The 21,668-nt window shown below is 38.2% G+C and overlaps 1 pseudogene; it reads right to left on the reverse strand.

Moving 5' to 3' along the window:
- Positions 1 to 354: 354 nt before the first annotated feature.
- On the reverse strand, positions 355 to 20,782 carry LOC100029522 (mitochondrial import inner membrane translocase subunit Tim23-like; annotated as a pseudogene).
- Between the last annotated feature and the right edge of the window lie 886 nt (positions 20,783 to 21,668).

A 21,668-nucleotide genomic window follows, 5' to 3' on the forward strand; every position in this document is an offset into this window, starting at 1 on the left:
ATGAATAAAACCTTGTAATATAATGTTGACAATTATGTGACCTGAAACAGGGGGTAAGTCTTATTTCAGAAGTTAAGGGGTAGTTGGAGAGTAGACATGCAGCAGAGAATCTTCAAAGGAGAAAATGATGACTGTGTCACTCATTTTGAGGCATCAGATGCTTTTGGTTCCAACACTACTGGCCAGAATAAGTGCCAGTTCTGTTAGGCCGGTAAAGTGTGCCAGTGATCTTCATGACAGTACCAAAGATCCTGTTTTGTTTTTATACTAAAGGCAGGTAGATCAGCTATTACCCCAAACTGACTTAAAAATCAACCTGGAGAACTTTTGCTGTATCCTCTATTCATTCAGTTCTCACAGTCCAAGCTCTTTCATGTGCTCCCAGTTGTTATATAATGCATGTAGGCTGGGAAGGGTTAGCCCTGTCAGGCCAACTCTTGCTACTCCATGAAGACCACATGTACATTCATATAACATTCCTGTTATATGGTCCCAGCTGCTACTGTATTGATGTCATCTTCTGCACCTCGAGTTTTTTCTATGACAACATGAAATGCACTGCAGAGCAGAGCCAGAGAGCCCAGAGTATTAGTCCATAGTGCTCCTTGCCTGGTTACCATATTCAAAATCTGTACATTTCTTGGCTTGGACCAGGACATTTTTTTGTGTCTCCTTCAATCCCAGTCTTAAACCATTCATGGCTCCAAATGCAGCTCCTGTTATACAGCATCCTCCAATGGTAAAAAAAAAAAAGGCCAATTCAAACCTGCCCCGGGTTTTATTGGCTCCAGTGGGTAAAATAAACTCATCTGTGTCCTGTATAAGATATCTGGGATCCACATTTAAATATGGAGACAGAGGACTCATACCAGTAAGAGGAACTCCAGCCAAATCTGTGTTCGAGTAGCTAGGCCCGCCGCCACTCCCACCAAAGAACCTGGCAGGCCTCCCAAGCTCCTGTTGCTGTTGCCTTTGTTGCCCTGACCACGCTGCTCCCACCCCCTCCCCAGCCACTGCTAGAGCTGCCGTCTGTGCTGCTGGCACAGCTGCTGCCACGGACTCTGCTGCCACCACCACTTTCTTCACACGGTGACCTTCTGGGGCTCCCCAGAGCCCAACTTTTACAAAGGTAAAAGTAAAAAAATGGGCTGGAAAAAATAAGCAAAATAAAAAAAGAATTTGACCATAATAACTACTACAATGGCAGGAAAGACCAAGACACAAAGTCAGAATAAGACAACAATGTGAAAAGCTACAAACAAAGCTCCAAAGGAAAATGTTAATTGGATTCAAGTCCAACAAGAATCCCTAGAAGAGTAAAGGAAAGAGATGAGTGATAGAAGAAAAACTGGGAGAAGAAATAAGAGTGATATAAGAAAATTAGTAGTAGTAGTCTCTCGGTAACCGAGGATGACAATTGTCTTTGTGTGCTTTCATCTGTGATGTAGATGACACTTGTGCGTGAAGGAGATTTAAGTGGAAAAGTCGATGCGCAGAGACAGTCCCACTCTCTCAGCGTTGGAAGCCTGGGTCCAGTGGCATGAAAAATCATTACACCTGGAGACTTCCTCAGCTGCATTGGATGGCCCTTTGTGCTCCAACATGCCCTAAGCACTCTAACGTGCTTTGCTGTGTCACCCTCTCAGCCATTGAACCTTCTTATCGAAAATTATGAAAAGAGAATAAACAGATTAGTAAAAGAGGGGAAAAATACTGAAGAAAATAACTTTAAAAACCAGAATAACCGAATGGAAAAGAAGTTTACAATCTCACTGAAGAACACATTTTCTTTAAAAATTAGAATCAGTCAAATGCAAGTTAGTGATTCCGTGATATATCAAGTAATGATCAAATAAAATCAGGAAAATGAAAAATTAGAAGAAAATGTGAAATATCTCAGTGGAAAATAACTCACCTGGAAATTACATCAAGGTGAAAGAATTTAAGAATTATCTGATTTTTGGAAAGTTATGAAAAAAGATAAAAGAGCTGAGATACCATATTTCAAAAAATTTTCAAGGAAACCTACCCCAGTATCTTAGAGGCAGAGTATAAAATAGAAATTGAAAGAATCTATCAACAGAGGTCCCCAAAATGAAAAATCCTAGGAATGTTATAGCAAAGCTTCAGAGTTTCCAGATCAAAGAAGTAATATTATAAGCATCCAGGAGGAAAAAATCATGGAGCCACAGTCAGGATTCTACAAAATTTAGCAGCTTCCACATTAAAGGAGTGGAGAGCTTGGCATATGATAGTCTAGAGAAGGTAAAAGAGCTAAAACTACAACCAAGAACAACTTATCTAGTAAAACTGAGTACAGTGATCCCTCACTTATGGCAGGAGTTATGTTTCAGAGACCCCTGCAATAGGTGAAAATCCACGAAGTAGTGGCATTATATTTATTTTATTATTCATTAATGATAAGCATCTTCCTCTGGTGTTTGAGTTCATTGCTAGAAGCCTTAGAAGGCACAGAATATTTGGATAGCATGGGGCTTGAAATAAATTCAAATTTTTATGAAAACTTCACAAAAACAGAACACTGAAGAGCAACACTATGCACAGTGATCAGATGTTGATGTGAAATGACAAAGAGAGATGCTGAATGTATGGGCACAGTGTGGGAGAGAAAACAGACCAATGCTGCAGTCACTGAGTCAAACAGCACCCAGGATACAGAACACAGTTCTGTGGTTAGTCGCCTTTTATTTTATCAGCCAATAGTGTGCCACATACAATCACACAGTGGCAAACTTGCACAAGAGGTAGTGGTTTACTGAATTTCCATTGTGTAAAATATGGTATTCATCTGCAAAATCCTATAATAAAGTGAAAACTCTGTGATACAGAATTAGATATTTATATATTTTCTAACTGTGAGACAGTGAAATCACAATAAGTGAACTGTGAAATAGTGAGGAATGACTGTATAATCCTTCTGAGAGAAAAAGTGGATATTTAATGAAATAGAAGACTTTCAAGCATTCCTTGTGAAAAGACTAGAATTGAATAGAAAATGATATTCAAACACAAGACTCAAGAGAAACATAAAAAGGCACAGTAAACATGAAAGAGTAATCATAAGAGACTCAAAGTTAAACTGTTTACATTTTTATATGGGAAGATGATATATGTAACTCCTGAGAACTATATCATCTTTGGGACAATTAGGAATATACATATATAGAGGACACAAGTGTGAATTGATTATGTTAGAATAGTCTCATCCCCTAAAAATGAAGAATTGAGAAAGGGGGATGCCACGGGAGAATTAATAAGGGAGAGGTATAATGGAAATATTTTTTCTTTTAAAAAGGGCAGGGGGCAAAAGAGATAATAAGGGAAAAGACTTACACAAAAATATTCATAGCTGTGCTCTGTGAATCTTGAAATTTCTCAGACTTGTGAATGTTAAAAAATTCCCCATTGGGTAATTCTCCATTGGGACAACTCCCTATTAGGGACCATTCACCATCTAAAATGTGAGAACTCTACTTGGATCAGAAATGGGAGGACCTCTACTCCACCCATACTTAAGACTGCTTTAGGGGAGAAAACTCCTTGCTAAACACTGAAAGTACTTAAACCCATACTTATAATGAGGCAAAAAGTTCTTTAAGCCATGTCTATTTTTAGAATTAATACAATAGGGTGCTAAGTACCTATTAAAGGTCAGGCAACTTGTGAACTTACAAGGAGCAAAGAGGTGAAAACTTACTCAGAGCTTTCCTGATGTGAATTACTCAGAAGTTTTAGTCTACCCAGAAAAGGTGAGAGCAAGATGTGAATTAAGAAGGTGATAACACAATGTGAATTCAGAATGGGCTGTCCTTTGGAAAACGTCTACTGTGATTGGTAGATGGAAGAATTTAGGGGAGGTAACATAGGAGAAAACCCACTATATAAGAAAAAAGACAGACTGTTGAAAGAAGTCTGGAAATATACAGGCTCTAGAATCCTTGCTTGGACAGATCTTGTGGTGAGTGATTAAGGACTGACTGATCTTTTCTCTTAAAGGCTTAGGCCTGGGTTGGCCAGGGCTGCCCTGGGCTGGCCTATTCTTTTCTCATTTATTTCCTTTTTTCTCTCTCTTTCTTTCTTTGATTCCTCATTGTATTATTAATTAAAAATCTCTATAAGCCCAGTTGACTTGGGTATATTCATAATTGGGAGTATTTCCCTGGTGACCACCTTAAATATTTGATTTAAAACAAGACATTGTGGTGAAAACATATTTTCTGCGGTCACAATTTACTCACCCACTCTTATATCTACTACAATTTATATCTTCCATTATTTTAATCACTACAGTTTAAGACCCTCAACTATTTTAACTCTTACAGTTTATGGCATCCACTTTTTTTAAATGTCGTAGCTCTTTGTGGTGGCAAAAAAAAAATTGGAAAATGGGGGGGGATGCCCTCCAATTGGGTAATGACTGAGCAAATTGTGGTATATGTTGGTGATGGAATACTATTGTGCTCAAAAGAATAATAAACTGGAGGAATTCCACGTGAACTGGGATGACTTCTAGGAATTGATGCAGAGTGAAAGGAACAGAACCAGGAGAATATTATATACAGAGCCTGAAACACTGTGGTACAATGGAATGTAATGGACTTCTCCATTAGTAGCAATGCAGTGATCCAGAACAATTTGGAGGAATTTATGAGAAAAAACACTATCCACATTCAGAGGAAAAACTGTGGAAGTAGAAACACAGAAGAAAAACAATTGCTTGATCATATGGGCCAATGGGGATATGATTGGGGATGTAGATTCTAAATGATCACCCTAGTGCAAACAACATCAACAACATGGAAATAAGTTTTGATCAAGGACACATGTAAAACCCAGGGGAATTACACATTGCCTATGGGAAGGGGTGGGGAGAGAGGAGGGAAAGAATATGATTATTGTAACCAAGGGAAAATATTCTAAATTAACTAATTAAATAAAATTTTCAAAAAAAATTAAAAAGGGGAGACAGCACAAGGCAAAGTTTTTAATACTGGAGAGGAAATTTGAGAGGGAGTTCTGATGGGAAATCAACCTCAATGACTCAATAACAATAATACTGTGGAATGATCAAATGAGATATACTTAGCTACTATCAGCAATATAATGATCCAGAACAATTCTGACGGATGTAAGAAAAGAATGCTATCCATCTCCAGAAAAAGAACTGTCGGAGTAGGAATGCAGATGAAAGGATGTGATTTACCACTTGTTTATTTGGGTACATGTATGGGGGTTTTGGTTTTGTAATATTATTCACTGATAAAAATGGATAATATATGTAAGAATTGGAATATTTCTACCCATATATATATTTTATAAAATTTATTGGAAAGCATAGATAATCATTCCTATAAGTAACCTGACCATGTGGTCCCTAGCCTGCATGTCTTTTCCTCCTTCCCTTCACCTGCCTGCTCCTTTTCCAACTTCTTCCTTCTTCCTTCTCTTCTCGGTTGCCCCCCAGAAGCCCCAAACCTTGACTTTTATTCACGTACAGTATGTAGAGGGACACAAACCTGGCGCAACTGTGTTATCTTAGGAATGTTTGATGGGCAGGTGAAGATATTCAGGAGGGGGAGGGGATGAACTTCCTTGACACAATCCCCCCTGCGATCCTTTGGGAGAACCATCTCCCTAATGGATCATTTAAATATAACTATCTTACAACTCTAAATGCCTTCTAGCTAAAAAATACATACAATATTGTATTTTTCTAAGAGGAAGTTATAATAGTTAGAGAGGAGAGTAAAATACAAAAACTGATTGATAGACTCATTGACAAAATGCCAGTTTGGGGGCAGTCCCCTGTGAACCTTAAAAATTCTCAGACCCTACTTCATAAGGTTAGGATTGTAAACCTTAAAAAATCCCCAGACCCTACTTCATAAGGTTGGGTTAAGACCATTCCCCATTGGGACTATTCCCCATTGGGACCATTTTCCATTTGGGCAGTGAAGGTACTTAGATCAGGAATGTGAGAACTCTACTTAGATCAGGAATATGAGACCTCTACTCCACTCCTACTTAAGTCTGCCCTAGGGGAAGATAAAGTTGTAAACTCTTTTCTGAACAATGAAAAGTACTTAAACCCATACTTATAGTAAGACAAAAAGTTCCTTAAGCCATGCCTATTTTAGGACTGATACAAAAGGGTGCTAAGTACCTATAAAGGTCAAGCATCTTGTGAATCTACAAGGAACAAAAAGGTGAGAAACTTACTCAGAGCTTTCCTGGTGTGAATTACTCAAAAATTTACAGTGTCTTAGGTGTAAACTAAAAATGGTCTGTCCTTTGAAAACCATCTACTGTGATTGGTAGATGTAAAAATTTAGGGGAGGTGACATAGGAGAAAATTCCCTTTAAATGGGAGCTCAGATAGAGCTGAAAGGAGATTCTGAGTCAGATTCAGATTCAGGCATTGAGTTGGTGGAGTCAGCTGAAATGAAGCTAGCCTGGTGTCACTAGAATCCTTGCTTGGACAGATCTTGTGGTGAGTGATTAAGGACTGACTAATCTTTCTTTTAGGGCTTAGGCCTGGGTTGGCCAGGGCTGCCCTGGGCCGGCTTATCCCTTTCTCATTATTCCCCCTTTTTCTCTCTTTCTTTAATTCCTCATTTGTATTAATTAAAATCTCTATAAAACCCAGTTAACTTGGGTATATTTCATAATTGGGAATATTTCCCTGATGACCACCTTATATATTTGATTTAAAAACAAGACACTGTAGTGAAAACATATTTTCTGCGGTCACAACTTACTCATCCACTCTTATATCTACTACAATTTGAGTCTTCCACTATTTTAATCACTACAGTTTATGGCCTCAACTATTTTAATTATTACACCCCTTTGGCATAAGAGTTTACATTCAGAATAAGTATATTCAACCCTTTTCAGTTCAGTTCATTATATCCCAAAGTTCATTCTGGATCTTTTGATACAGTGTGTGGCTTCTTCAGGCATCTTTACAGCACCTTCTCCAAAAGGATCTGCTTTCTTGATTTGGGGTGTTGGCAAATTTCTTTTCCTGAAATTTCTCCAAAAAAATTTAAACATTGGATTTTTTTAGGATAATTATACAATCCCCCATGAAGAATGTGTTGACAAATACCAGAATCACACTGGGATACATGACTGAGTTATAAGTTATATGAAACAATTGTCAAAACAAAAACAAAAACAAAAAAATCCCAAATAAAAGAGTAAAAAAAATGAAATTCTGTATAGAAACAATAAGTACAGAAATGATTAAAAATAAAATAAAAAATCTTATGTGTATAAAATTCTGAGTAAAAACTAAACCTGTAGCAGGTCCTTGAATCAAAGCAAGGACCAATTAAAGTGATTTATGTCCCACAAGCCTGTAGGACAATAGCAGAAATATAGCACTTTACCCATTTGCAGCAAGGACTACAGAAAATTGCCAGACCATAAGAGAGAGAGGACTAAGTTTCAGCAGCAATTTGGGAAAATCATTCCCTGGTCTGATTTTACCATCACTGTCAGAGATAAGGGGAGTCGGGATGATAGACAACCTGAGGTACTTGACGCAAAGTATTGCACATGGAGTGTGGTTCAAGGGAGTCCTGAATCTTAACATATGTCAAGTGCCACAACATCAATTTGTACACTAGCTTCAAGTCCTTTCATATTGGCAAAGAAGTTCAACAATCCTCCCTGGATTGGGTTTGGTCCTTTTTGACCTTGTGCTATTTAGCACTGTATATTGACTCTTCTGTTCCCTCCTCCTGGAGTCAGACAAAGTCCCATAACATTTATCAATAGCAGGTTTCCATAGTCGAAAGCCTTTTGGGTATGCATATTACTAGGGCTAATAGGTACTGTAAAATTATACTGTAAACTTTATCCTTCAAGGCAAAAAACAGTAACACTGATATCATGTATTTCAAATATCACCAAGGTTAGGAAAAAAGAAAGAAAAAATCAAATATCCTATTGCAAACATAGAGAGAAAAAATAATTTAAAAAAATCATAATTTCACAGTTCACATTCCATGTGACAATGAGTTAGCCAAGCAGAGGCACAACACAAAAGGTGCTGTAGCATACCAGGCATGTTAGCATCTTGTAAGTATGATTGATGTATTGATATTGTAATTTATGTATTCATTTGCCAGATTCATGGTCATGTTACTTATTAATCATTGTATGGAGTCTGCAGTCCAAAGGGCTAGAGAATTCCTGAGTGGGGCATTACCAGCCACAGTGTCCTAGCTCATGCCTTGTCAGACCACATTCCTTTCCAAGGCGTTCATTGGATTAATCTCCTCCTCTTTGATTTTGTGATTGTCAATTCAACCAATGTTAAAACCTATGCCATGTTACATATGCATTAATCACCTCCCACTTCACATTCCTAAAATCTCCAATAAAAGTTGAGGAAGAAGTGTGAGTCTCCCTCTTGATCCTTTTTTGATCTTCTGACTGCTCTAGATGCTCTTGCCGCTCTAGCCTATCTTGTTCCTCATAACTTCTTGTTTCTTGCAACTCTGTTGCCCCTCATACTTCACATTAATCCTTTGGCTCTCTGGACTATGAGAAAGAAGTATTATTGGAGCTTGCTGCACCCCACGTGTTTTCACTTATTGTCTCTGAGTCTTTATTACAGCGTTTCTCCCTCTATCTCTATTATCTATTCATCCATTTTCCTCCAGCCTCCATTCTCCTTCTCAGATCACCACCCACAAGTAAATTGTGTAGGAACTGAAGGCAGCTCCTACACTTGGCTCCCAACATTGGAGGTGATTAATGCATATGTAACATGGCATAGGTTTTAACATTGGTTGAATTGACAATCACAAAATCAAAGAGGAGTAGATTAATCCAACATGCGCCTTGGAAAGGAATGTGGCAAGGCATGAGCTAGGACACTGTGACCAGTAATGCCCCACTCAGGAATTCTCTAGCCCTTTGGACTTCAGATTCCATACAATGATTAATAAGTAATATGACCATGAGTCTGGCAAATGAATACATAAGATACAATACCAATACATCAATCATACTTCCAAGATGCTAACATGCCTGGTATGCTACAGGTGCTCACTCAAAAAACTTGGGAAGGATCCACAATGTGAGTGTACATAATTTTTCACCAGGTAAAAACCTTTTAAAAAACAGTAGTACAACAACTAATACAGATTCTAAAAAGTACCAAAATTCCCAAAATTATAAGAACCCATTTAATGACAATAGGAAACAAACAAACTATCATTAGGACTCACATGAGTTGCTATGTGTGGCTACATATAGACCCTTACCAGTTGTTACAAACAACTCAAGAGGCAGGCAAATAAATGATCATTCAGAAATAGGGATGCTTCCAGAAATCTGGTACAAGTTGAAACCAATGTGATGGAGTCCGACCATCATCATATATGTGACAATTAACAAAGGCAAAAAAGGAACAAAATGCTGGTTATGGGCTTTTACAATGAACATTCTTCTACAGTACAATCATAGAGGAGGTACAAATTAAGACAACGTAACAGAATATTTCAATTTTGATAACTTATAAAGTGGTTGACATTAAATTACATACATCTTGTATTTAGAATCGTGTTACAAAGACTTTCATTCTGGAGAGGGGAACAAATTGAAACAGTTAACATCAATAAGGCAATTAGGTCTTAAGAGGCTTAAAATTCACCACCAGACTCTTTGAGGTTCCTTCCCCTCCCAATTACCATCATTCATCACAATTCCTTTGTCCACACCTCTGGGGTCCCCCATACTGAGGGGAGTTCCCACATTGAGTAAAGATGTTTGGTTGTGAGTTTTTATTTTCCTCATTGGAATAACTATTTCTCCTATCGATATTACTATTCCTGAAACTTCTATTCCTATTTTCCTGATTTCTCTTCTTACAATTCATAATTACATGACCCACTTTTCCACAAAAGTAACATTAGTGGTTGTTTTGTGGATTCTTGTAAGGGAGCTATGATCTCTCCTTGCTTTACCTTCATAACTGTTTCCTTTAATTCTTTTATTTCCTTCCTCAATGTCTCTACTAAAGTAGCATTCTCTTAATCCTTCTCACCCTGTTTAGAAGTCAGTTCCTTTATTTCCATCCTTAATGCTTCCACTAAATTAGTGTTCTCCTTCTCCTTTTCCTTAGGTCCCTTAAAAGCACAAACTGCCACTCTTTTTAAGTCTTCAAGATCTGTAGTAGGCCAGTTTGGACAGCTAGTTATAAAATAATCCCTAACTACCTTACAACTGCTTTTCACAAATTGTATTCTGATTTGTCTAAGGTCCATTTATCCAGATTCAAGCTCAATATATCTTCCTTCCAGCTCAATAAGTCTATCCATAAACTGGGAGGGGCTTTCACTATCATCTTGCTTAAGATTTTCAAATTTAGTCCATGTTCCAGGCCTATCATAATAGGCTCTCATAGCTTTTAGCAATGCATTCCTAGCCTGTCAGAGTTGTAAGCAATCTTCCTCTGAATTTGGATCCCATTTGGAATCTTCAGTTGGCCAATGAGCTGTTCCCTCTCCTTGGGCCTGATTAACAAGAGAAAGAATCTTATTCCTTTCCCTTTCTGTTAGCAAGGGCTGGAGCAAATCTGCTACATCAAGCCATGTGGGATTATATGTGTGAAAAAATGCTCTCAAACTTATTTATCACCACCACAGGATCAGCTTCATAGGAAGGTGTTTTTCTTTGAATCTCTCAATGTCCTGTGGAGAAAAAGGTGTATGATGTCTAATGTTTACTAAATCTCTATGTCTGTTATATGTAGGGACAACTCTTAGATGGAAAAGACCTTTATTTGAATCATCTGTGGCAACTGCTACTTGGCCTGTGTTCTGGAGTTCAATGGAGTGGGTTGTAGTGAGGGTGGGGTGGTGTAATGGAGCTGGTTAGCAGGTGGGGAGGCAGAACAAAAAAGATCAGGGGTGGGGCTATAGGGGCAGGGTGGAGAGGAAGGAGGGTGAGACCAGGTATGGGGTGAAAAGGAGTAGGAGGGGTGAGGTCTAGAGGAGTCATAGTAAGGCAGGTGGGAAGGAGGGTACAGAAAAGGATTAAAGTAGGGATGGAATGGATGGGGATAGGGGAGATGGTTGCACACTGGGTAGTTAGGGTAGAGAGGTAGATTGGGGAAAAGGGGATGGGAAGAGTAGGGGATGAGTGAGGTCTGACAGGGAGAGGAGGTTTGGGGTTCAAATCCTGGTTTTGGTCAGTATGAGGAGAAACCTACTCACAGCCCAGGTGGGATGATAGAGTGTTTTTTGCTAGATTTCACTGAAGGAGTTAAGCTAGAATGGTTTGGTTCCAAAGAAAGAAAGGTTTCCTCACTGGAGGGAATGGTCTATTTATCAACATGATATACCCACAAGTAGCAGTATTTATAATCTTTGCAATTTTTTTTTAAACCCTTACCTTCTGTCTTGGAGTCAATACTCTGTATTGGCACCAAGGCAGAAGAGTGGTAAGGGCTAGGCAATGGGGGTCAAGTGACTTGCCCTGGGTCACACAGCTGAGAAGTGTCTGAGGCCAGATTTGAACCTAGGACCTCCTCTCTCTAGGACTGGCTCTCAATCCATTGAGCCACCCAGCTGCCCCCGCAATCTTTGTTTTTAATGTTTAACTTCAAATCTTTTAATATTTTGAAGTCAAAAGAACCATATTTTGGCCAGGTAAAAGATATGTCCATCCAATGCTTTACAAAGATTTCTACCTTCTTTCTTTGTCATCCAATTCTCCTGGGGCAGATTGTCATCACTCAAGGAATTTAAAAAGTATTGCAGGTGTGAATCAGGAGACATATGTTCTGATTTCCCTTGATTTGTTGCATTATTTCCAATAAATGTCTAGTCTGTATGTCCTATTTAAGCTAGTTTGAGTTTTGCTAAATGGTTAGCTTAAACAATGAAAAGTCCCTAAAACATAAAAAAAAATGGAGACACAAAGTTCTCAGCAATAGTATCAATAATGAATGTGTATTTAGCATAATAATTGTTGTTATTAGTAATTGATAACAAAATACATTTATTCTAGTCAGTGGTGTTATTAATAATAAATATTATAATTATTGATGGTGCTATCAATAATTAATATTGTGCATTTTTATAATTATTGTCATTAATAATTAATAACCATAAACCACAAATATCAATCGTCAATAAAAATTATTAGTAATTAATAATAGGAGTGACTAATAATAGTTATTGAAAACTAAAAATTATTGTTATTGATAGTATTGTTAATACTATTATGATCTAAAATTATTTCTTAAAATTACCTGTAATTAATTTGATTTAAGGTTGGCTTTGTTCAATTTTAGATATTTTGTTTTAATTTAAATTCAACATTATTAATATTTCCTATTAATAATCCTTTTAACTGAATGTATTCAATTTAATTGCATTATTTTAGATCACTAGTAGCAGTAACAAAGGAATTCTTTTTATTTTCCTGCAGGTCTAATTCTCGACAGTAGGTGGTGTAATAAATGCATGTAGAGTGGAAGGCACCTGTGGGTAGACCTATCTAAGCAAGCAGTCAGATGAAGGAAATAAAAAAAAAATCTTGGCTTTTAATATGCTCAAGAAGGCAGGCACTCTGCCAGGAAAATTTGAGAAAGAAAATGTGGCTTTTGATATGCTAAAGGAAGGAAGGCAGTTTTCAAGCAAAGTTTGAGGGTGGGAGAGGGCAGAGAAATTTTCAAAGAGAACTTCTTTGTAAAAATACAGTTTCCCCTCCCCCAAAAGTTAGGCATTGGCCATGTTTTTTCAAAGTTGGGGTGGGGGGTGGGCAGGGAACACCTAACCCAAGTCCACAGCCTGGAAGGACCACCAGTATTAATTTAACGGGCCTGTTTGGAATGGGAGGTGTTCCCATGCACTGGACTGTGCTGATCAAGTGGCTGGGGAGAGTACAGAGGCTGGGAAAAAACAGGAGTCTGCATTTTTCACACCAGAGAAAGTCAAACTGTCTGGAAGTGTTCAGGGACCCCGTCCTCTACCGCTCCACTTTCACCCAAAATGGGTCAGGTGGAGTGGGGAGGGGAGGCTCAGAACCATGTGAGGAGAGTCCTTAACTATTCGGGGGGTGAGGGGGTGGGGAAACAGCCGCTCTCCTGCCTGGGTCCCTGGTTCTGTTTTGGGCAAAAAGTGTCCTTTCCCTTCCCTACTGCCCCAGGGAGCCCTTAACTCTAAACCACAGCCCGGAAGAATCCCCAGAATCCTTTCAAGGGTTTCCCCCCACCCTGCACTGCACTAGACTAAAGGAAGGAAAACCAGGACCTTGTGTGCTGTGGAAAGTAAAAGAGCAGGAGTTCCTGTTAGGACCTTAAACCCACCAGATTCCATATGAGAAAAAGGGCCCCTTAACCCCTATTCAAGCCAAAAGAAAAATAAAGGAAGGGGAGTGGGGGGTGGGGTGGGAAGGCACCTGGGAAGGAGCATTCCTCAACAATCCAATGTTATCCAATCCAGGAAAAACAGTGGCCTGTTCCCTCTCTCCACCAAGATGTCTTTCACTTATGAAGACAGGTGCAACTGAGTTTCTATTCTTAAGCTTAACTAAGCACTCACTCAAAAATTCTCAGAATAAAATTAAAGGTCCCAAAGTCCCATTTGGTCACCATTCTATAAGAATTGAATATTTCTGAGGACTTCCGGGTAAGCATGGCTGCAGAGTAGACGCGGCTCGCTTCCTCTCCTCAGACACAATGACACAGATATCCTCAAAAGATGCCCCCCCCCAAAAAAACATACTCGTAAGATTGGAGGGAGCCCACACTAAGGCGCAGCACTGAAGGTAAGTGGGATTCTGGCATTTCCACAATATAAGGGAACGAAAAGCTGACCCCACCCCCCTCTCCCACCCACCACACATCCAGAGCCAGAATTAAAGTCAGCACAGGCCAGAATTGACAATTAAGGGAGGGGTATCCCCAGGACTGAACAATGGGCAACTCCAGGTCTGGGGACCACCAAGACCCACGCATGTGAGTAGTAACACCTGAAACCTCGGCAGGCAGGCAAGGGGAACTCAGATCGCAGGCACCCAGAACTAGTGTGCTATAATCAACAAGTGCACGAAGAGATCCCCTGAAGTGAGCAAGGGGCACCCACAGGTCTTGGGAGTTAACTAAGACCACCAAAGACCTACACCTGAGAGCCGTAACACCTGAAATGCCGGCAGGCAGGGGAGGGCAGACTGTGGGCTCCCCCAAGAAGACAAAGCAGCTGCAGAGAATCGAGAATTTTCCCGAGGCTAAAGCCCTGATCACTAGATCCTTACAATGAGAGCAAGCCCTCCTCACTCAGATTTCTGACTGTAAAGGGGAGAAAAAAAAGAGATGGCAAACAATACCCAGGTACAGCCTCCCAACACCAAGAAAAGCAAGAAGAAGAGGGTGACTTTGGATACATTTTGGAGGGAAAATATAGAATACAGAGGAAATAGAAGAGGAAACACAAACAAATGCTCCAAAACCTTCAAAAAGAAATGTAAATTGTCCACAAGCTCGTGAAGAATTTAAATTGGAAGTTATCAAAAAGATGGAAGCCTTCTGGCAGGAAAAATGAGAAACAATGCAAAAGGAACTCAGCAATCTGAAGAACAAAAACACGCAATTGCAGCAACAGCTTGAAGCCTCAAAAAGCAGGAGAGACCAAACTGAAAGGGAAAACTGGTCTTTAAAGGTCAGAATCAGGCAACTGGAAGACAATGATCTTGCAAAAGAGCAAGAATTAATAAAGCAAAATCAAAAGACTAAGAAATTAAAAGGTAACATAAAATATCTCAGTGACAAGGTGACAGACCAGGAAAACAAAGGAAGGAGAGAAAATCTGAAAATCATTGGTCTACCAGAAAAGCCAGAAATAAATAGTAATCTGGATATCATAATACAAGATATCATCCAAGAAAACTGCCCAGAGATTCTAAAACAAGGGGGCAAAATAGGCATTGAAAGAGCACATAGAACACCCTCTACACTAAATCCCCAAACGACAACTCCCAGGAATGTAATTGCCAAATTCCAAAACTTTCAAGCAAAAGAAAAAATCTTACAAGAAGCAAGAAAAAGACAATTTAGATATAAAGGAATGCCAATCAAGGTCACACAAGACCTTGCAATTTCCACACTGAAAGACCATTAGGCATGTAACATGATATTCAGAAATGCAAGAGAGCTGTGTCTTCAACCAAGAAGCAGCTATCCATCAAAACTGACTATATACTTCAAGGGGAAAGTATGGGCATTTGACAAAATAGAAGATTTCCAAGCATTTGTAAAGAAAAGACCAGACCTCTGTGGAAAGTTTGACATCCAAACACAAAGAGCAAGAGAAACATGAAAAGGTAAATATGAAGGAAACGGAAAAGGAGGAAAATGTCATCTTTCTCTTTTATTCAAACTCTCTTCTTATAAGGACTACATTTATATCAAATTATATATATTAATATGTGGGGGAAATGTAATGTGTAACTCTCAAAAATTGTATTCTTCATTAGAGTAGTTAGAAGAATCATGCATTGGGAAAGATTGGGGCATTAAGACGTTATGGAGAAAGGGGGGGAAGAAATAAGAAGGGAGAGGGTAATCGTTGATGGTATTAAGATATACTTTAAGAAATAGAAAAAAACTAAATAGAATAATCTTTCTCACACAAAGATACACATGGGAAGGGGGGGGGGGTAAGAAATCTCCTATAAGAAGGAGAGGAAGAGAGTGATAATTTGTATTACTTAAACCTTACTCTCAGTGAAATCAACTCTGAGAGGGAAGAACATCTAGATCCATTGGAATCTTGAATTCTATCTTATCCAACAGGGTAAGTGAGAAGGGGAAATTAAGGAGGGGGAGGGGGAGAGAGTATAAAAAGGGATGGAAGGAGAGGGGGGGGAAGGAAGTTAACAAACCCTAAAAACAAACAAACAAACAAAAAACCCCAAAAACCAACAAACAAGAAGGGAACAAAAATGGAGGGGCTATAAATGGAAGTATACCAAGGGAGGGGACTAGAGGGACCGATTTAAAGTAAATCACAGGCTTAAAAGGTTATAGGAAAAGAAGAAAGGTCAGAATTAGGGAAGGATATCAAAATGCCAGGGAGTCCACAAGTGACAATCATAACTTTGAATGTGAATGGGATGAACTCACCCATAAAACATAGACGAATTGCAGAATGGATTAGAATCCAAAACCCTACCATATGTTGTCTTCAGAAACACACATGAGGCGGGTAGACACTCACCGGGTCAGAATTAAAGGATGGAGTAAGACCTTCTGGGCCTCAACTGATAGAAAGAAGGCAGGAGTTGCAATCATGATATCTGACAAAGCCAAAGCAAAAATAGATCTGATCAAAAGGGATAGGGAAGGTAACAATATTTTGTTAAAAGGGACTTTAGATAATGAGGAAACATCACTAATCAACATGTATGCACCAAATGGTTTAGCACACAAATTTCTAATGGAGAAACTAGGAGAATTGAAGGAAGAAATAGACAGTAAAACCATATTAGTGGGAGATTTGAAACAACCACTATCAAATTTAGATAAATCAAATCAAAAAATAAATAAGAAAGAGGTAAAAGAAGTGAATGAGATCTTAGAAAAATTAGAGTTAATAGACATATGGAGAAAAATAAATAGGGACAAAATGGAATACACCTTCTTCTCAGCACCACATGGCACATTCACAAAGATTGACCATACACTAGGCCACAGAAACATGGCATATAAATGCAGCCTTTTCAGATCACAAGGTAATAAAATAATGATCAGTAAGGGTACATGGAGAGCCAAATCAAAAATTAATTGGAAATTAAATAATATGATACTTCAAAATCGGCTAGTTAGAGAACAAATCATAGAAATAATTAATAATTTCATTGAGGACAATGACAATGGTGAGACATCCTTTCAAACCTTATGGGATGGGATACAGCCAAAACAGTACTCAGAGGAAAATTCATATCCCTGAGTACATGTATTAACAAATTAGGGAGGACAGAGATCAAGGAATTGGAAATGCAAATTAAAAAAAAAACTTGAAAGCAAACAAACTTAAAACCCCCAGAAGAAAACCAAACTAGAGATCCTAAAAATTAAGGGAGAAATTAATAAAATCAAAAGTGATAGAACTATTGAACTAATAAATAAGACTAGAAGCTGGTACTTTGAAAAAACAAACAAAATAGACAAAGTACTGGTCTATCTAATTAAGAAAAGGAAAGAAGAAAAACAAATTAACAACATTAAAGATGAGAAGGGGGACCACACCTCCAATGAAAAGGAAATTAAGGCAATCATTAAAAAATACTTTGCCCAACTATATGGCAATAAATACACCAATCTAGGTGATATGGATCAATATGTACAAAAATATAAATTTCCTAGACTAACAGAAGAAGAAATAGAATTCTTAAACAATCCCACATCAGAAAAAGAAATCCAACAGGCCATCAAAGAACTGCCTAAGAAAAAATCCCCAGGGCCTGATGGATTCACCAGTGAATTCTATCAAACATTCAAAGAACAGATGACCCCAATACTATACAAACTATTTGACATAATAAGCAAAGAGGGAGTTCTACCAAATCCCTTACTGATTCCAAAGCCAGGCAGATCAAAAATGGAGAAAGAAAACTATAGACCAATTTCCCTAATAAATATAGATGCAAAAACCTTAAATAGGATACTAGCAAAAAGACTCCAGAAAGTGATCAGGAGGGTCATTCACTATGATCAAGTAGGATTTATACCAGGAATGCAGGGCTGGTTCAATATTAGGAAAACCATCCACATAATTGATCATATCAACAAGCAAACCAACAAAAATCACATGATTATCTCAATAGACACAGAAAAAGTCTTTCATAAAATACAATACCAATTCCTATTAAAAACACTAAAAAGCATAGGGATAGAAGGGTCATTCCTAAAAATAATAAACAGTATATATCTAAAACCATCAGCTAACATCATCTGCAATGGGGATAAACAGGATGCATTCCCAATAAGATCAGGAGTGAAACAAGGATGCCCATTATCACCTCTATTATTTAACATTGTACTAGAAACACTAGCAGTAGCAATTAGAGAAGAAAAAGAAATTGAAGGCATTAAAGTAGGCAAGGAGGAGACCAAGTTATCACTCCTTGCAGATGATATGATGGTCTACTTAAAGAATCCTAGTGATTCAACCAAAAAACTAGTCAAAATAATCAACAACTTTAGCAAAGTGGCAGGATACAAAATAAACCTGCATAAGTCATCAGCATTTCTATATATTTCCAACACATCTCAGCAGCAAGAATTAGAAAGCGAAATCCCATTCAAAATCACCTTAGACAAAATAAAATACTTAGGAATCTATTTCCCAAAACAAATACAGGAAATATATGAACACAACTACAAAACGCTCTCCACACAACTAAAACTAAAATTGAGTAATTGGAAAAACATTAACTGCTCATAGGTAGGACGAGCCAATATAGTAAAAATAAGTATCCTACCCAAACTTATTTATCTATTTAGTGCTATACCCACTGAACTTCCAAAATTTTTTTTTACTGATTTAGAAAAAACCATAAGAAAGTTCATTTGGAAGAACAAAGGATCAAGGGTATCCAGGGAAATAATGAGAAAAAAAATACAAAGGAAGGTGGCCTTGCAGACGCAGATCTCAAACTCTATTATAAAGCAGTGGTCATCAAAACAATTTGGTACTGGCTAAGAGACAGAAAGGAGGATCACTGGAATAGGCTTGGGCTAAGTGACCTCAGCAAAACAGTCTATGACAAACCCAAAGACCTCAGCTTTTGGGACAAAACCCCACTATTGACAAAAACTGCTGGGAAAACTGGAAGACAGTGTGGGAGAGATTAGGTTTGGATCAACACCTCACACCAAGATAAACTCAGAATGGTGAATGACTTGAATATAAGTAAATTACGTGAACATAGAATAGTATACATGTCAGACCTGTGGGAAGGGAAAGATTTTAAAACCAAGCAAGGCATAGAAAGAGTCACAAAATGTAAAATAAACAGTTTTGATGACATAAAATTAAAAAGTTTTTGTACAAACAAAACCAATGTAATAAAAATCAAGGGAAACAAATAATTGGGAAACAATCTTCATAATAAAAACCTCTGAGAGAAGTCTAATTACTCAAATTTATAAAGAGCTAAACCCATTGTACAAAAAAATCAAGCCATTCTCCAATTGATAAATGGGCAAGGGACATGAACAGGCAGTTTTCAGCCAAAGAAATCAAAACTATTAATAAGCACATGAAAACGTGCTCTAAATCTCTGATAATCAGAGAGATGCAAATCAAAACAATTCTGAGGTATCACCTCACACCTAGCAGATTGGCTAACATGATAGCAAAGGAAAGTAATGAATGCTGAAGGGGATGTGGCAAAGTTGGTACATTAATTCATTGCTGGTGGAGTTGTGAACTGATCCAACCATTCTGGAGGGCAATTTGGAACTATGCCCAAAGGGTGATAAAAGTCTGTATGCCCTTTGATTCAGCCATAGCACCCCAAAGAGATAATAAGAAAAAAGACTTGTACAAGAATATCCATAGCTGCCCTCTTTGTGGTGGCCAAAAATTGGAAAATGAGGGGATACCCTTCAGTTGGGGAGTGGCTGAACAAATTGTGGTATATGTTGGTGATGGAATACTGTTGTGCTAAAAGTGGAGGAATTCCATGGAGACTGGAACAACCTCCAAACCTCCAGGAAGTGAAGCAGAACCAGGAAAACATTGTACACAGAGACTGAAACACTGTGTTACAACCGAACGTAATGGACTACTCCATTAGTGTCAATACAATGTCCCTAAACATTCTGTAGGGATCTAAGAGAAAAAACACAATCCACAAGCAGAGGACAAACTGTGGGAGTAAAAACACCGATGAAAAGCAACTGCTTAACTACAGGGGTTGAGGGGACATGATTGAGGAGAGACTTTAAATGAACACCCTAATGCAAATACCAATAACATGGAAATGGGTTCAAATCAAGGACACATGTGATACCCAGTGGAATCGCGCATTGGCTATGGGAGGGGTGGTGGGAGTGGGGAGGAAAAGAAAATGACTTTTGTTTCCAATGAATAGTGTTTGAAAATGACCAAATAAAATAATGTTTAAAAAAAAGAATTGAATATTTCTACCCAAATATATATTTTATAAAGTTCATTGGAAAGGATGGATAATCATTCCTATAAGTAACCTGTAAAAATAGAGATTTTTGAACCGTAGATTGCAATCCCCAGAAGTCCTTGGTATTTCCCATAATCCCCTATAATCTCACCTGAGTCCCCACGTTGGAGAGGTCACAATTGGTATTTAACTGGCAGTAACTCCTCCCATGGGTAGCTCTTCCATTTCAATGATGTAGCAAGCATAGTGGTAAACTAAATTCAGGGATTTTGAATGGGCTAATCAGCCATGGGCCATGGTTTTTATTTTGTATTCTTGATTTCTAATAATCCTTAATAAACCTCATAAATGTAATATTTTATTATTAGAGATATAATTTATTTTACAGTTTTGTGACCACTTTAATGAGATCTTCTCAATTTTTTTTAAGATAGCCCAGATAATTTTTTAAGCCACATTTCTCCTGCCAAGGCTTTTAACAAAGCTGATTCTGATTCAGCTCGCTCCTCCTGATCTTCTAGACCAAGATCAATCACCTGGGCCTGGCCCGGCCCTGGCCCACACCCCAGCTCCTGCTCCTGCCTCCAGCCATCTTGCTCACTTGGTCCAGGCTTGGACCTGCTCTCCAAGCCCTGGCCCCATCCTCTGCAACTCTACTGATCTCTGGCCTTTGAGCCAGATCACCCCAGGCCAGCCCCAGGACCCAGGCTGCTGGTAGCTGCCCCTGTGTCTTCAGAATCACAAACCAACTGGTAAAAACCAGAATGTTCTTTCCTTAGGCTACAATTAGCCTCCACGTGGCAGGGGACCTGGGGGAGGGGGAGAACAAGGAGAAGGAAGAGACTTTTCCAAACAGGAAGTTGATTACAAGCAGGGTGTATTTCAAAGGATATTTTTTTAGTGCACTGATCCTTTTACTTATCTTACCTGAGATTCAGGGGAGAAATTCATCTCCCTGCAACTCTTTGCCATTTGGGCCTGCCCAATTTGAGATTCCTAAAACTCATGTTCTTCCTCGATATGGGGAATTCCACAGTACTGACAAGAGGAATCTCAATGGATAAAAACAACAACAACAGCAACACAAAAACAAACTTTAAAGAGACTGTACATTAAATTTTTAAGGCTTTTTCAGACTCCAATGTTTTATAAAAATCTGTATTTTATTGGATTTTGCTGATTGTTTTTTTTTAAGATTTAATTTTGTTGGTTTTAAGTTCATATATTAATGTATTCAATACTATTCTGTTACACTGTATTATTTTAATGTACAGCATGTTAACTACTGTTATATTCTGTTGCTTTTCCCCAATAACTATACTGAACAAACATTACTGAATAAGCCCATATATAAAAACAGCCTTTTCTGTTTTGACTCTGTAAAGTGTCACATAGAGGATGGATGGACTTCATCAAAACTGGTTATAATTGTAACAACCTTTGGAAAATGTAATGAGTTAAATTTTTTTTTTAGACTT

Source organism: Monodelphis domestica, chromosome 2, assembly GCF_027887165.1.
Source record: "Monodelphis domestica isolate mMonDom1 chromosome 2, mMonDom1.pri, whole genome shotgun sequence".
NCBI classification, from domain to species: domain Eukaryota; kingdom Metazoa; phylum Chordata; class Mammalia; order Didelphimorphia; family Didelphidae; genus Monodelphis; species Monodelphis domestica.